The sequence below is a fragment of the Protopterus annectens genome, chromosome 3.part0 (genome assembly GCF_019279795.1).
Source record: "Protopterus annectens isolate FY-2018-M chromosome 3.part0, PAN1.0, whole genome shotgun sequence".
Classification (NCBI taxonomy): domain Eukaryota; kingdom Metazoa; phylum Chordata; order Ceratodontiformes; family Protopteridae; genus Protopterus; species Protopterus annectens.
This window is the reverse complement of record NC_056731.1, coordinates 311,650,361-311,669,555: the sequence shown is the minus strand read 5'-3', so window position 1 is coordinate 311,669,555 and position 19,195 is coordinate 311,650,361.

The following is a 19,195-nucleotide window of genomic DNA, read 5'->3' as shown; positions in this document are numbered from 1 at the left end:
CTTGTGCCTACCTTGGATGGGGGATACTCTGCTTGGACACATCCAGAGTCACTACATGGGGGAGTGGGGTGCAACAAGTATGTCACAATTTGAAATGTCTCTGTCTGACTGTGTTGGCCCTAACACATTTGTCATACCTCTCAACCTCAGAGCAAGAAATCTGGACAAAGCCATACATAGAAGTGGGACAAAGGCCCAAAAATAAGGACAATTTTTAAATATTGCTCTTATAAATTTAGAAAGATAATAGAATAGTAAGTCTTGCATTAGTATGAATTTTCTGAAGGATATGAAATCTGAAACTCAAATGTCTGTCATTATTTTCTAACTTCAGTCTTTAATGATTTGCCACTAATTTGCCAAAAAAACACAATTTTATGAAAAATGGACCAAAAATGTGATGCAAAAATATAAAATAGCCACACAATACAGCTGGGAACCTGTCAAAGAAGGGTCACTTTTTTAATATTAGTTCTGCTAACGTGAGCAGCTGACAAAATAAAAGAATCTACATGCATTTCTAAAATAAAAGTAATCTATAACTCTGATTATTACAGTTATTTCTTAATTGTAAACCCTCCATGTTTTCTTCCAGAATTGCTATTTTGCGGAGGGATTATTAGGGGAAGAGCAACATTTTGAGCCAAAATCGGGGACAGTTGAGAGGTTTGGCTATTCCTAATTCTATAAAGCAATTTATTTGCATGTACCTCTCAACCTGTTAATGCAATAAATCTGGACAAGGCCAAATATATTGGGGAAACATATAAACAGTACTAAAAATTGCTCTTGTATAAACTGAGACAGTTGATAGAATAACAGGTCTTACTTTAGCATACATTTTTCTGAAGGTTATGAAGTCTGAAACTCAGTGTCTGTCATTATTTAGTGACTTAATTCCTAAATGACTTTCCAGAAAACCACAAATTTTATGAGGAACAAACCAAAAATAAGAAGCAAAAATCTATTCATTCTGTGAAAATCTGGACAGTTGGGAGGTATAGTTCAGCCGAGGCTGTCTTTGAGTTTGCCGTCCTTCCCCCTCACAAAATCATGGTCGAATGGAGCCTCCCCCTGCAGCCATTCCAATGAACCATTACTTGGCTATTTCACCCCATTTACCATAAACACTAATGTGCATACTGCTTTACTTCTATGATGGTTTGGACTTCATTTGAACGTTTTATTTTGCATTTTACAGCACAAACACTAAGACATCTGCTAAACAAAGCAATGCAGTCTCACAATGAAAACAGACTTAGCATTAAAACTTCTCTGCCTTGAAACTCACATTCATTGAAACAGCATTGAAACCCACATTCAAAGAAAATACATTTTGCCAGTGACAGATAAAGATTATCTATGGGCTGTTTTCAAATCACAGGCCCCTTGCACATGAAACATACATGTGCACTTTGATACACCTTCCTGATTGTACTGAACTATATTGATTGTACAATACAGTACAGTTGTTAGAGGGCGTTTTAAATTTATTGTTGTGAACATTTTTCCAGTAAACAATGAAACAAAACACATGCACCAATAATGACAAAACTGCCCAATTCAGAACAGTTTTCCAGTAAACAATGAAACAAAATGCACGCACCAATAATTTCAAAACTGCCCAGTTCAGAATATTTCCATCATAAAAGTCTACTCAAACTTCTACAGTCCACCATTATCAGTAAATATGCACAATCTCTGAAGAAGTAAAAGTCATCTAAATAATTCCACATTAAAGAAATCTGTAACTAATGAATAGGTTGCTGCTAGCAAACAACTTTATATTTCATTGTTTCATCTACAAAAAGAGTGCCTGTTGCCCTTGAGGAATAAATTGCCTATGTTGCATTAAAAATGATAAACTAGTAATATTGCAATAGGGAATGGATGGCAAACTGATAACAGGTTCATAGTTACTAGGTATCTTTGCCAAAAAGGACTGCAGCATCCACCCCCATTTACAACACAGTACAGTCATGCATCTACTTACTGTGGGAGTAGAACCCACAGCCTTCTGCATCAGAACCAAGTACACTACCTGTTGTGCTATTAACCATGCAAGCTGAAAAAGCAGCACTAAACTTTTGTTCCCCTGCAGCTCTCAGTTTCTTGTAAAATCTACTTGACACTCAGCTGTATCTCTGAACTTTGCAGCACAAGAAATCTGGAAAAAGCCAAAATGTATTGGGGGGGGGACAAAAGCCCAAAAACCAGGGACACATTTTAAACATTGCTTGTATAATGTTGAAAAGTTGCTATAATAAAATGCTCTGCTGCCACCATGCATTTCATTGCCAAGTATTGAACCCAGGACCCTATGCAAAACAGAGTAACATACCACTATGCCAAAGTATCTGTTTTATAAAAGAGAGGAAGTCTGAAACTTAAATGGCTACCATTTAGTGAATTCAGTTATCACCACAGATGTCAATCTCTTAGCACAAAACACCTGAACAAAGCCAATAATGGGGAAATACAGCCCCCAAACATATTCAGTGAATTCAGTTCTCACCATAGCTTTCAACCTGTTAGCAGCTAGCATTGGGGAAATACAGCCCCCAAACATATTCATTGAATTCAGTTCTCACCATAGATCTCAACCTTAGCACAAAAAACCTGGACGAAGCAAATAATGGGGAATACAGTCCCAAAAATAAGGAGAAATTTAAAATATCCATCTTATAAACTTCGAAAATTGCTAAAATAAAAGGTTTCGTGTTACCATGTACTTTCTGAAGAATATGAAGTCTGAAATTCAAATTCTTGTCATTTTTATTTAACATTTGTTAACCAGGAAAGTCTGACTTGGAACAAAAGCCAATTTTCAGCAAAGGCCCAGGGAGAAGCACTCCAGACACATGTCTTTGTAAGATGGGAGGATACCAGAGCAAACCCACAAAAACACAGGGAGGACATGCAGACTCCACACAGAAGGCACCCAAGCCAAGAATCAAACCAGCGAACTTGCAGCTGTCAGACAACATTGCTACCAATGCACCACTACACCACTGATGGTGCTAGGAAACAAAAATACAGAAACAGTAGATTTTATAAGGAACAGAACAAATATGAGGCAAAAATCTGCAAATGTTTTACAAATAGTTGTGGATAGGGAATTCAGGCTCTTGCCACTTGGGCCCACAGTACAGGGTTCAAGCCTTATTCTCTACCCACCACCATGTAGCAACTGGGGCATTTTATACACACACACACACACACACACACTTAATCTATCTACAGCAGACAGAAATCATTTATTGCAGTCAAGCTCCTCCATATATAAAGTCACACACACTTGTTAATCCCTCATCCATTGCGGTTGAGCTCATCCATATAGAAAGTCCCTTGCAGCAGCTAAAAGCCTGTGATAATCCATCCATATAGGAAGTCCAACTAAAAGCTCATGACAATGAGCTGTACAATTCATCCTCCAGCAAGCAAGTCCTTCCCCTTCTGTGATGCTCCTTCCTGCGAGAGCACCAGCCTGCGGATATTGCAGTCTGATCCCCTTCCTGTCTATGCAGTTGTAACTGCATAGACTTTTGGGAAATTTGCAAATTCAATGTTGTCTTCCTAATTCGGACTGATGGTGAGACAGTCTGGATTCTGTGAGCATGCTCCAGACTGGTTCACCAGCAGTCCGGATAGCAGGAAATGCCGTGAGTGTGCATGCATGATGGTCCGGGACTTATTTAATTTTATTTTGTTATTTTCTTTTCATTTTTGTTTTATTTCTGTTTATTTTTCATTTTTACAGCTGGGGGGCTGCAGTCCAGTTTGCAATAACCGACCATGTACTAGCATTTATGTAAGAAGCCATGTAGAGCAGTGCCGATACTGTACTCATACACCATTGACATCTGCTGATCACATCCTCTAGCCACCTGAGCCCAGGGAACCTGTCCCCCTTTGCCCCAACCTAATTACAGCTCTTGTAAGAAGAAGGTCAAAGTTTTGAATACATGAATCTTATAGAAGAGTTTGTAAGTGGCATTCAAGTTGGACTTTCAGGGGACAAACCAACATGACAACCTCATCTATATCTTTTATTGTTTAGAAGAAGAAGAAAATTGAAGGCATGATAGTATTAACATATTTGAAAAATCCCTCCAATTATTTTATAAGAACTACACAACTGTGATTTATAAAATAAAGATGGAGTGATTTTATCTTTTGTCATCTTGTTTTATATTTTATGGGTGTTTTTATAATGACTAAATTTTTATTATTCTTTAAATTGCTTGTTACTAGTAAAATATCTGAAAAATGACTAATTGATGCTAAACTCCAGAGGGACTATAATGATAGGTAATAATTTTTCATGGCCAAAACTAACTATATAGTAAGAATGTGATACAATAGAGAAAACTGTAGATGAATTTGCCTTGGGTGACCAATAAACAGAAATGAGAACACATGGCAGAAAGGAGTTGATAATGTAGTCTACCTCTAACCAAAGGCTAACATTACAGACTAATCATCAACAGACTGAAGAAAGAAGTGGCAACCAGCATCCAATGCCCTCAACCCACACAGGTCAAAATTCTGGGTCATGTTCTGGTTCTGTAACTAATGTTTTACCAAATGATGTAGTACAGTCATCTTCCTGTGGAATATGTACATTCATCAATGAGCAACTTTCTGCCTGGAGAATTTTCCAACCTTTCCCCATCCAAGGAAAATCATGCTACCAGAATGAGTCAAGGCAGCAAAAAAGAGGGGGGCAATCACAAAGAGAAAGAGAACGGGGATGAAAATGAATCTGGTCAGGTTTGAAATACAGAAGCTGATCGAAGAGGAAGAGGTAACATTATTGCACATAGTTATTAACATAATAAAACATGCTATGAATGAAGGTAAACTTTCAGTTTTAAACAGCAAATTTAACTTTGTTCCTGCAGTTAGTAGGAATCTGGAAGAGAAACTGTTGGAACTTAAACTTTTTGTTAGAAATTTAGACATGAAACTGTTGCTTCCACTGTGCGACTGACACTTTTTCATGTAAACACACCAAAATAGCTGTCCATTGACAGCTGTATTTTTTTCACATAAGCAACACAGTTATTAACTCTGACGTAGAGGTAACAGGTTTTCCAACCTAACTATTGCAGAGAAACAAGACTTAAATGTCTTGAAATCAAACAAAGGTATTGTTATAAAACCAGCTAACAAAGGTGGAGCAGTGGTCATTATGGATTGACAAAAATATATTTCTTTCTGAAAGCAAAAAAGTTACCAGTGGTGTACCACAGGGTTCATTTGTAGAGCCTGTCCCATTAAGTATATATTTATCAGACCTTTAGACCAGCACTGCTGGTGTATGGTTAGCTAAGTTTGCAGACAACTGTAAACTATGTGTTGTTTTCATTCTTCAACTGACTCACAATTGCTGCAACATGGGTTAGACCATGTTAACAACTGGTATAGGAAGAATGGTTTCACATTAAATGTAAAAAAAAATGTCTCATTGTTTATTTTAGTAAAAAAAAAACAGTTTCACTTACCATACAGGAGATACACTCCTCCAATCAGACACTACTGAAAGGGACTTAGGCCCACTTGTTGACAATTCCTTATCATTTGACCATCATGTTTGCACAGTAGTTTGGGAAGCCTTTTATCTGACTTAATTTCTAACGGCATGTCCACTAGATCCAAAAAAGTCTTAATTTCCTTTTATTGATATCTTAGTAGACCCATTATTGAGTATCATAACTTTTGGTATGTATTTGTCTAAACATATCACACAACTTGAGAGACCTCTGAGAGCTACAACTAAAAATACCGGTGGCCTCAGTAGTCTTAGCTAACAGGAGAGACCAGCGGCCCTTTCTCTATATTTATCCTGTTATAGACTCCTTCATGGAGATCTGTGTTTAGCCTTACAGGGCATGAAAGATCCAACCCTATTTGACGTCTTATTCCTTTGTAAGAACTAATGGTATCTCGAATATTTGGTTAAAAGAACTAAGCCTTCATCAGCAGATAAATAAGACATGTTTGCATGAAAGGTTCATATCCCAACATATCCCTCAACTCTGGAACAAACTTCCACTACGTCAAGCAGAGTAGCACCCCTGTAACCTTCAAAGTAAACCTAGATAATTGGACAGGTAGCCTCATATTCTCCCCGTCTATCTTGTATTTCCCTCCTTGAGGCTGGAAGGAACTTTTGAATATTTTTTATTTTGCATAGGGTTGAAATGATCTGCAGGCTGACTGCCTAGTACTTACCTATGAACCTTATATGGAAAGTCTGTTGAACGATAGGAGCACATCTAGATTAATTACAAGGGTCAATGTTGAAAAAGTAGTAATAAGACATAAATCTACTTCATATGAGCTTTATCTATGCAAGGACTTAACAACTGTGCTTGGTGATTACCTTTATGTGCACTCCCTTATTATTCTGTTTATATATGAGGTGTCTAAGATTTACAAAACGGCCCATCCTTCACCTATGAGACCTACAGTATCTTGGCAAGGCTAGATTACAGGATTAGAACATATACTGAGTTCACATCTTAACCATGTTAAAGGTTATTGATACAACACTGGTGACTTCCTGGGACATTTACTTGATTAATCCAAGCAGAATGTAAATAACAGTTATATTTTGGCCATCATGATATTGAATCACTTTCTACAGTAATTCGTAATGATATGTATCTTGAGGTCATATGTAAGCACTCATATGAGTTCAGTAACTATCCAATATGTAAGATGGAAAACAGTTTGTACATTACCCGAACTTGTCTTACAAAATAATTTTATGTCTGGGGTCAGAATTCTCTACCAGGCTGCAAGAGTGACAAATGATACACCAGTGGTGAATACATACGCTAATATCACACTGTCAGTCTTGGAATATACCCAGTCCATAGTAACACAGACTATTATAGAAACAAATCTTATTTTACAATAGGTGTTTGGATAATGTGTTTTTATTATGGGTAGGTACAGCCGAAGAATTACTTCAATTTGTTGATTTTCACGAACACAGCACTGAGTTTTTTTTTTTACATTTTATATATAATTACTGTAATGCCATAATAAAATTCATTGATGTCAATATATCTATCACATGAAATAGACTTTATACAAGTATATTAAAAAAGCATGTGCGTGTGAATGTATACCTACATAGAACTAGTATGCATCCTATATCAGCGCTTAAACATAACACCATGGGGCAGATGCTATGTACTCTAACAGTGACCAGTACTAATGCAGCACTGGAGCTAGAATTGGATAATATGGTCAATTTCTTTATTGACAGAGGTTATTCATCATATCTCTTAGCTGAAATTAAAGGCATAATAGGGGCAGCATTGTGACACCATAGTTTGCAGCGTGTTAAGAACTACTATTGTTACAAATAGTGAGCAGGATGAGGCTATGCACATAAAGAGTACTGACAGGAGGCATACCTTCCCAGATAGGGCAACATAAGATAACATATATCACTGAAGCAATAATGTATATTTTCCAATTACCTATAACATACATTATCATCAGATTATGAATGTTAGTAAAAACAGCTGGTCAATTATACCAAGTTCAAGGGAGATAAGAAGCTTGTTAGTTATAAATCTAATTTTGTATGTAAAAGATCTATTAATTTAAAACAGCAGTTATGTTATTAAGAAAGATTGTATACTAAGTGGCTTAGTATTAATAGCAAGGGTATACATCCCTGCTATGCATGCACATTTTGCAGATATGTCTGTGATAACTGTGAGCTTCAACTCACACAAATAGAATGTTTGCTTTTAATGAATATGAAAACTGCGCTACAAAGAATATGATTTACTTAGCAGCATGCATGCAATATTCAGCTTTTTATGTTGGGAAATCAAATCATAGTTTAAAAGATAGAATTTCTGAACATTATTCAGGAAATAAGATGTCAAGTCATGAGAAAAGCATTACCAAATGTTCATGGCAAAGGTACAGTGCATGAATGTATATTCAGTGTTATTGCGAAAGTCATGGTTAGCTCAAGAAGTGGGAACATTACAAACTGATTATCAGAAATATTACTGGATCACAAGCTGACAACCATGCAGAACTGAACAATACCGTCACCATGAAAGTTAACACATTATAAAACTTGTAAAGATGGAAGCAAAATGACTGACTTGCTGTTTCATTAATCTCAGTTATGTGATTTATTCTATTGGCTGGCTTCTAACATATGCTCTGCATCAATGCTCCGCTTTCCTTTAATTAGTTTCATAGTATCTAATGAAGTCCTGCTTCCAGCATGAATGTGCAACTTTCTACTTTTATAATATTTTAATAAAACTATTTTTGTGTGTTTCCTGAACAAGACTGTGTTTTGCCAACTTGCCCAAAGACTCTGGATACCTAGTCTACAATAATTCAGGCAGGACTTGTAAAGGTACATCTGTGAAAATACCTAACATACAGAGCTGAAGTCTGGGCCTGAGACAGGACTGCAGCTTTGGACATTTCTTTCAATTGCAGTTAGTTGCTGGAAGGCCTAATAAACTGTATTGTTTGTGTTGGAGAAAACCTGACAGGTACTATTTCTGTTTATTTAAAAAAACAAAAGAAGCCTTGGTGTTTTTTATAGAACCTTAGCACAAGAGTCTTTAGACCTTAAGGGATATTTGTGTGAATAGATGTGGAACTTGTTTTTCTTTTTCTTTTGGATGCATTGAATAAAAAGTGTTTTTTATATATACTGCTGCCAGTGTTCCATTGAGCTTAGTGTACACACACACACACACACACACACACACACACACACACACACACACACACACACACACACACACACACACACATATATGGCTAACAGTTTCCATAGTACAGCCATCTTACCCACTTATTTACTTATAAATCAAATAAAGTAACCTACCTATTAGTTAGGGTCCTAAGAAATCAAATATAGTAAACATAAAGAAACAAGCAGTGTAAAATTCCTGGACTTATGTGAGCAATAGGCAGGATGCATAAAGTGGTCCCATAGAAGTGGATCACTGATCACGTGACACCGGGATCTGTAGAAGTGGAAGTGCATTGTGACCTTTGCATGCTGATCTTTGTTTGAAATAACTAGTCACAGAAAGTTCAAAATATGTAATGATTTCATTTTGTGCATAAGAATGGAAGCAGCTTGTTTATTCATGTAATACCATTTAGTAGATATGTCTCTGTCCTTGGTAAGAAGAAGCCTTGGCTGTTTTTATAGAATAATACACAAGAGTATTTAGACCTTAGGGAATATTTGTACAAATTAATGTAGCGGCTTTGCTTGGGTAGAGTGTGGTACTGAATATCTTAAAGCAGTTTCTACTTAAGAGTGTTAAGTGGGAACCTACTGTTGTCAACCTCTAAGTAATGCTTAGAAAATTGTAACTGGAAGGCCATTGGATTGGTTTAATCAATGTTAGAGGTATAGAAGTGGATGAATGTGAGTGCTTTTTCTCACTTTTTTCAATTTTCTGTTTTGTGTGACCTTGGTATATAGAGAGCTAGATAGATATGTGTATAAATATATATATATATATATATATATATATATATATATATATATATATATATGTGTGTGTGTGTGTGTGTGTGTGTGTGTGTGTGTGTATATATATATTATATATATGCACACCTCTTACTGTAATGCCTTCCCTGGTAAGGTCAGACCACAAAATGGTCTCCTTTGAAGTAAAAATAAAACCTGGACCCCCAGCAAAACCTGGAATATTCAGGAACTATTCTAAGGCTAACTTCCTGCTATTAAGTGAGAACCTGGAAAAATCTCTAGCCCCCATAAACCCCAAGAACACTGCTGCCTATGCAGAACTGCTCACAGAAACCCTGTACAAGCATGTTAATAGCTGCAGCATGGCAGCTATACTCACCGGGAAGAAGTATAGAATTAACTCAAAAAACAAGCCACCCTGGTGGAATCACAAAATCAGTAGGCTGTATAACAGGAGGAAGAAAATCATGGCAAAAATTAGGAGGTGCAGCACCCAGCAGGATAAAAGCACTCTCAACAAACTAAACAAACAACTCAGAGGACAAATAAAGTCTACCAAAGTGAAATTTGAGGTAAGTTTGGCCTCCCAAGCCAAGGACAGCCAGAAAGCATTCTTTAGCTATGTCTGCAACCTCAAAGGCAATACACAATTGTGTGCAGAGCTCATTGTAAATGGAGCCACCTATACTGAGCCAGAAGATATAGAAAACCTCCTGGCTGATAAATTCAGTTCCAACTTTACCCCTCTCTCTCCCTCAACCTCCCCTCAGGAAATATCTTCATAACTCCTCCTACTATCACTAGGGAACAGGTCCTTAATTCTCTCTCTTAGACCAAGAACACTGCATCAATGAGCCCAGACAATATCCCAGGTTGTCTTCTAAATAGCATGGAACATGATCTATCAGGGCCTCTGGAATTACTATTTAACTGTAGCCTCTAAACAGACTTCATGCCTCATGAATGGAGAAAGGCAACAGTCATCCCTCTGCACAAAGGTGGGCCATCCACAGACCCTGGAAACTACAGACCCATAAGTCTCACTAGTCTTATATTTAAAGTCATGGAAAGAATTATCATGGAGATGATCACTAGAGATATGGTAAACCTCAATACACTGGACCCAACCCAGTTTGGTTTTGTCAAGGGCAGATCATGCCTACTCAACCTGTTGGACTTCTTTGAGAAGGTCACCAAAACAATGGATGAGGGCAAAATCATTCACACTGCATACCTTGACCTGGCCAAGGCATTTGATACAATACCCCACTCGGGCATTGCTGACAAACTCAAGAGGTTAGGTACAAACCTGTATGTCACCCAGTGGATAGCCAGCTGGCTCACATATAGGATCCAGTAAGTTAGAACTGAGGATTCCACCTCTACAAAGAGGCCAGTCACAAGTGGAGTCCCTCAGGGATCAGTCCTTGGACCGCTCCTTTTTGGCATTTACTTCTCAGAACTCAAGACCAATGTCAGTGGTCTCTGGCTGACTAAAGTTGCAGATGACTGCAAATTATGAGCTGTCATTGAGTCTCATACTGACACAAATATTCTCCAGGAGGGGCTGACACAGACAAACAACCGGTGTTAGAGCCATGGACAATAAACTAAATGCCAAGAAATACATAATAATATCCTTTGGGAAGTCATCCATCCCTGGTAACTATCATATTGACAACACACCCCTTAGAGGTGACCCAGTAATTAGGGACTTAGGGACACACTTAGATAGTAATCTAAACTTTGACCATCATGTGTTTACAGTGGTGAGGAAATCATTCTATGTTGCGCAACTCATAAATGAAGGTATGGCATCTAAGTCCAAGGAAGTCATTTTTCCACTGTATTCAGCATTCATCAGACATATCATTGAGTACAATACCCCCTTTGGTATATACCTAACCAGGCATATCCAACAACTGGAACGTCCACAGAAGTTCCTCACTAAAAGAATACAGGGCATAAGTAAAATGTCCTATGCAAACTGCCTCAAGGCTCCATACCTGTATTCTGTCTCCTACAGGCTTTTGAGGGGAGATCTATGTCTGGCATACAGGGCATTGTCAGACCCCATTCTGATGGACCTCCTGCATATCCACAAAACAAACAGCATCAGAATTACCCATTCTAAAGACTTAAACCTTGCCTGTGATATAAATAGGACCTGCTGTTGAGATAGGTGTGTATCCCAGAGACTATCCCATCTATGGAACAGGCTCTCCATCCATGTGAAGCAGAGTTCCTCGCTAATACAATTCAAGTGTAACTTGGACAACTGGATGGGAAACCAGAAATTGATCCCTAGTTTGGCACCTATGTCTCTAATGGACACAGGTAACTTGTAAATGGTTCATCTCCCAGGCCCATGCTTACACTTATCAAGGGTATCAGAACTTGTCAGAGATTTGGGATGCATGGTTAAGCTTAAAAAGGTCCTTGTGGACATTAGCCTAGCAAACACCTATGAACATATATGTGTGTGTGTGGTTTCACTTCAGAATCCTGTAATATCACAATCCTGAACTTCATAATCCAGAAGCCCAAAATCCTGAAAATTCAAAATCCTGAATCCCAAAATACTGAAAACACACAGGATACATATACTGACTATAGACAACACAAACCATATGACATTCCAACTAATATAAGTGGGGGCAAACCCCTCTGCACCACCCATGTGGGGGGCTGCATTCCCCACACCCCCTGCTACTTAAATATATCAACTCTAAGACTACACTTCACTACACTATCATGAGTTATGTTGTAGTATAGCAAGGTAAAAGGGAACATTATTAAGGTTACAACAGGCAGTCATGAAACACATGATGGTATGTTTGCCATTTTTTATGTGTAGTGCAATCTTGGAGTTCCTATATCTAATTAGCAGGAGGTGTGTGGGGGGTGCAGGGGGGCTTGCCCCCCTGCCTATACCTGGTGAAAAGTGCTATCCTTTGTCTTGTATGTGTTTCTGTCATTCCTTGTACAGGAATATTGTCATTCTTTGTGTCTTGTATATTTTCAATATTTTGGGATTCAGGATTTTGAGTTTTCAGGATTTTGACTTTTTGGGATTTTGGGCTTCCAGATTAAGAAGTTCAGGATTGTGATATTCGTGTGTGTGTGTGTGTGTGTGTGTGTGTGTGTGTGTGTGTGTATATATATATATATATATATATATATATATATATATATATATATATATATATATATATATATATATATATATATATATATATATATATATATATATATGTATATATACACACTCAGAGTTGAAACAATGTGCGCTGATATGAGCAAATGTTTTTTCAGGCTATAACTAACAGCAAACACTCATATGAGCTAACGTTGTTTTCAATGGAGTTTTTGCTGGAGTGTTTTGTATATTGGATTGTGGTACAGAAGAGCAAGTGAATTTGCCCTCAGAGTTGGTATATATAAATTGTAGGGAGTATGGAGGGGTGCAAAGGTGTTTGCTCCCTACAAAATTAATTTTATTTTTTGTTGTTTTCAATCATTTTAGATTCAATTTAAAATTATTGTTCCTTTGATGATTGGTATTTTGAATATTCATTGATGATATACTCAGACCCATCCATCCATCCATAACCTATTTTTCCCATTTTGCATGTGGATTCAGGGTGTCACTTCAAAAGTGACAATCATCTAGAGCCAAGGTTTACATCACCAGATGTCGAGCCCTGCCATGGTGGTTTTTCCACAGCACACACTGATATGCACATTCACACCTATGACGAATTTAGAGTGTCCAGTCCACCTACTGCATGCCTTTGGAATATGGAAGGAAACTGGACCACCCGGAGGAAACCCACTCAACACAAGGAGGAAATGCAGACTCCAAACAAAAGACCCCCCCAGCTGATGATCGAACAGAAAAACCTCCTGCTGTGAGGCAACAGCATTAACCAACGTGGCACAGATATATATATATATATATATATATATATATATATATATATATATATATATATATATATGGGTCCTAGTCTGAATATCAAAATTACATTTAATCGCAATGTACTTGAGCGAATTCACTTTAGCAAAAGTGCATTTTATTGAAAATGTACTTTCGCAAAAAAAAAAAAAAAAACACGCAGTTTGCATGTAGATTTTGTTGTACATCAACATGTAGTGTTGATTGTACAACTAAGCAAACTGTTGCTTAGATCGTGATACAGTGGGGATAAGGGAATATTCCCTTATCCCCACTGTAGTGCAAACTTGGAGAGAGAATATTAAAGTAGGGGGGTGTGGGGGGCACAGCCCCCCACATGGCGGGTGCAGAGGAGCTTGCCCCCCTGCATAAACGTGAGTAGTGTTTTATTTGTGTAGTTTTTTTTGGTGTGTTGTTTTTTTTTTTTCCGCGAAAGTGCATTTTCGATAAAATGCACTTTCACTTAAGTGAGGTCGCTCATGTATGTTTCGCTAAAACGTACTTTTGATGTTACAACATAGAGCCATATATATATATATATATATATATATATATATATATATAGATATATATTATATATCTTCATCCTCAACCCCTTTATATATATATATATATACACACACACACACACACACACACACACACACACACACACACACACAGACACACACACACACACACACACACACACACACACACACACACACACACACGTACACACATCTATATATGGTACATTATATATCTACGTATGTATACATAATTGATATATATATATATATATAGTTTGCATGCTTACCTGTGGATGCAATGGGAATGTTGATATTTTGAGTAATAGTCCTCCAATGGTTTTCAGCATTTCAAATTTGCTTAATTGCATGTTAGTTAAATGAGACATAATTACTCACAGTAAATTCATGTTAAGTAGACAGTGGGCTCTTAGCGACATAGGACAAAATCAACGTTTCTCAGGGAAATGTAATATACTTTACCTAGATGGAAAATGAGAAAAATCTCAGCACTTTTCTAAGTGTCTGCATACATTCAGTAACTTTAGCCAGGCTGATGGTAATTATTGGCAGGGCATACTCAAGCCCTGGAATAAGAACATTTGGGTTGTTATGCTGTTCTTATTATCACCCTTATCAATAGAAACCACTGAGGACTTTCCTATAAAGTGATTGAACAGAATGAGAAATGGGTGACCCAAGCTGTCCCTAGTGATACTAAGCAAGAAACTGTCAATATCATCAGGTCCCACACAGCATCTCCTCTAGACTCTGATGATGGTTTTCTTAGCATCTTCATTGCTGAGAGCTAAACACAGAGAATACCTGATATGGAAAATGGCGGCATCTTTCTGCTTAACAGATTTGCAGCAAATAGTAGAGAAGTAGTCATTAAATATATTTACCACATCATAGGGAGATGTAACCTATTTGTTCTTGTACAAAACAAGTCCCACATGGCTAGATTATTTTGTCAGAATGTTAGCATATATGTAATAACATTTCAATTTATCTTTCTGAGATGTTAACATAAACTCATATTTTGTTGTTACTAAATAAATAACCTGAGAGATGACCACAGAACCATTCAAACACCAGGTTATTCTTGTCTCCAGACAATGGTGTGAGTTAAATAATCCAAAAGGAAAAAATACTGAACGTAATACCAACGTTTAAAATAAAAAGGAAAATGGCGAAGCCTTTGTGAAAGCGCTTATCTGTAGCATGCTTTAATAAAACATTTTCCGTTTTATTTTAAACGTTGGTATTACGCTCAGTATTTTTTCCTTTTGGATTATTTAACTCACACCATTGTCTGGAGACAAGAATAACCTGGCGTTTGAATGGTTCTGGGGTCGCCTCTCAGGTTATTTATTTAGTATCTGCTTTTTATTTTTATTCTCAAGCCGGGAGGTGTTTACTCTGTTGGGAGCTGTTATCTACATTTTTGCCTATTATTTTGTTGTACTGACAAAAAAATTGATGCTTTGGTAGTTTGACAATATTATTCTAACTTCATTTATTTACATGTGCTGGATATTTTTTGTAGATTTTATGTTTGTATCTGTTTTTAATGGTAGATTAGATAGTCCCTTAATTCTCCATGCGTGTGAACCTTTTTGTAGCTTTGTATATAGTCCTATTTGGTAAAAGCTTTGACAGTGAGCTTCTACTGTGTCCTAGCCATGGGTGTTATATCACTTCTTACTTCCAAGCTCCATTTAAGGCTATAATGGCAGAACCAAAGCGTGAGAAGTCCACCTTTCTGTAGTCATAGTATTTAGTTTTAGTTAAGTATCAATGCATCAGTACATCAGGTACTAGGTACAGGTTTCATTCTTATGAAGAACAAATACACAGTGTATTGATCCCATTAACTTCTGGCAGTAATTAGGGAAGAATCTTCCTTAAATGGTAAAAAGAATATATGTCTTTAATAGTTTCTTGCACATATCTAATAGACTGATGTCCACTCAGGGAATGAAAGTCCATTTATTAAGTCATGTTATCTGGTGTGACTAAACTGCTATTCTGTGACTGTTACTGGAGGAGTAATATTTTTACAGGGAAATAGAGGGACAGTGGTTTCTAAGTGATGAAGCAAATGTACAGCTAGCAGGGCATCTGTTAGATATGTTACTTATACCCAGTAAAGTAAGTTGTTCTCCTTTATCCTGAAGCTGTATATGGTAAGATCAATATTTGGGTAAAATGAAATGCAGTGAGGTGGGATTCTGAGAATAATCTGATTGTTCCACAACCAGTTAAATGAATTTAATATAGAAAGATGAAACTGTTTTAGGTCTATTTTTGGACAACAGAGTATTGCTATAACATATGGACACCAGCAAGAGGCTGGATATATAAAGGGAGAAAATGTCCTTTAATGTGCCCCAATGTGTGAGCTGCACAATAGCCCAGCTAGGCTAACATTTTTTGGATAAACTAATTTAAAAGTGGGTTATGGGTGATGTAATGGTTAAGGGGTTTACCTCACAGACACAAAGTACATGGGTTGATTCTCATTTTTGAAATTTGGCTAGAATTAAAATGGCCTCCAAGGGCCGATAGCTAAGTACTAACCTATGAACCTATGAGTTCTTTGGAGGGCCTATCAAATATGTAAGTGGGATTCTGGTAAGTTTCTGTAATGTACACATGTAAAATAAATAAAAAAATAAGAAAAAATTGGCTAAAACCTGAATTGTAGTTTTCTTTGTGAACCTGGCAGTCATATTACTGTGACACCATGCCACCCCCAAATGTAAGAATTTTGTGACTACTTCTAAATTGTGCTCATGACAGAGATGAGTAATCTTTAAGCTACACTGAGACAGGGATAACATTATTCTGGCCTGAGAATAAAATCATACTTCAAATTAGTCCAATTTATTACAAATATTTTCCCCAGTTCCTAAGGACAACAGTTTGTACATTCCTTTTTTTTGGGGGGGGGGGGCAGGGAGCATGGAGGAATAAACAGAGATTTGTCACAAGGCTTGGGCTGCAGTCAGAAAGAAATAGGGGGCTCTCAAATGAAAAACCAGCACTGGTGGAGTTTTTAATAGAATCTAGAACAGAAACTGCCATTAAAAAAAGAATAATTAGTAAAGCTTATAAAATATTGCATGATAACTGTAAGAATCAATCAGAGGAGCCTAGAAAGGATTGGGAAGAGAGATTGGATAAGCAATTCACAAAGAGACAATTGGGGGATATAGGTATATCCGAAATATGCAATAAAGTGTAGAAGATTTAGGATTTTTGCCTGGAAGTATTTACATAGGTATTTTTATACCCCAAGTAGACTCCAAAGAAAGTTTCCTCAGGTGGACAGCAAATGTTGGCGGTGTGATGGGCAGGAAAGAGGTGGGTGGGAATATATTTTTTGGAAGTGTAGAGAGCTGACAGACTTTAGGTATTCCCTGAGGACTGCTGTGTTGGAGATGCAGAGTGAGCAGACTGGATTGTCTGGGGAGATGATTTTTTTGAGCTATGATACAGCATCCGAATTGCCTAGACATAGTAAAGCCTTGCTGAGTCTAATTATGGTGGCTGCCAAAAAAGCAATTACTAGCAAATGGAAATCAAAGTCTAGACCAACTTTACTAGAAGTAGTGAATATAGTAACATAAATAAAACAAATGGAATTGGTATCTTTAGAAAAGGGAAGGAGCAAACTTCATGGGAAAAATGAGAATTGTGGGAACAATATATGCAAAGAAGGAACAAAGTTTAAGAGGCAGGATTTGAATGAGCCACATGATGCTTAACTGAAATGACTGGATACATTATAAGTGATGTATAATGTTTGCAACTACAGTTGTTTCAATGGTGTCTGTGATGTATAATGTTTGCAACAAAAGTGGTGTCGATGTTGTTTGTTTTTCATTTATATAAATGTAAGATTGCCTATGTCATACGTGATAATTTAATAAAGATGCTTATTGGAAAAAAGGCTTGGGCTGCAGTCAGTGTTGTCTGCACTAATGAGTTTCCATTTGGCAAGATAATAGTTTGATGGACATTTCTTATTTGCGATATTAACAATGTGAGTAACATAATGTAATGATCTGCGCATCAAATTTCAAAGTGTTTACATATATGAAGTGAAGGAATAGATTAATTTCATCATCTGTAACAGGAGATAAGTGTTTGAAAAGCCATTGTCAAGTATGAGAGCTAGTTTGTATTGTGGACATATCATAGGATCATGGGATCATAGGAAGTTACTAGGCTAATGGCCCTAGGTCCCTTCAAGCCTAGCCAAGATCTTACCCTTATTTCCATGATCAGCACCTATTGCCCCTGTCCAAGAGGGACACAGGTGGAACCCTGGGGTGAATTTACAGTCGCCAATCCAATCGTCCCGATTGCGTTTGAAGAGGACCAATGAGGTGCTCTGTTTGACATGATGTGGGAGTCTGTTCTAAAGGTGTGGTAACCTCTGGGAGACAAATCTGTCCCTCCAGCAGGTTTTATTAATGCCACATACCAGGTTAAGGTCTTTAGAGTGAGTAATCCATGCGCTGAAAAGCTGTCATTAATGAAAAAAAATGGCAGAAATGCAAAAAAAAAGGTAAACTTGGTTTTGGACAAGTAACTGACAGTTGGTAAAGGTTGTGTGAATAGCTACAGAATTATTTTTTGTAAAGGAATTATAGTCAACAATACAAGCTTTGCAGGTGGAAAAGTATGTATGCTTAGGAAATATAATGAGGCAAAGGAGATGAAATGGAAAAATATAGCTTTAGGAAGTCAAGTTGTTAAGGTGGGCTGTGGGGGACTCTTAGGGCATATATATAGTTAATACAGCAGCCAATAGATGGAGTGAGAGGAAGAACAAGTTGGTGTCTCTAACCATTTGTGGCAAGGAGAACGTGGGTAAAGTAGTCCCCTCACCCAACTCCGGTACCCAGAAATAAATATGTAGGACGAAGGCTGGAAGTAGAGTGAGTGCTGAAGATCAAACGCCGTTGGATTGTTACTGCAATGAGTAGTGTTGATCCATTTTTCTGGTACAGATAAAGAAAGAAAGAATAGCAACCTAAAGAGCAAAGCAGAGACTCTGTAACTGACATAGTAGTAGCAGAAGAGAGCAGAGCTCCCATCAGAATGAGCCCAAGTAGAAGGCTATTGCATGAGTTTTGTTTATCACCACAACAAGAAGGCTGCCAATAACTCTTAGGTTTCCTCACTACTGACATTAAGAAGTGT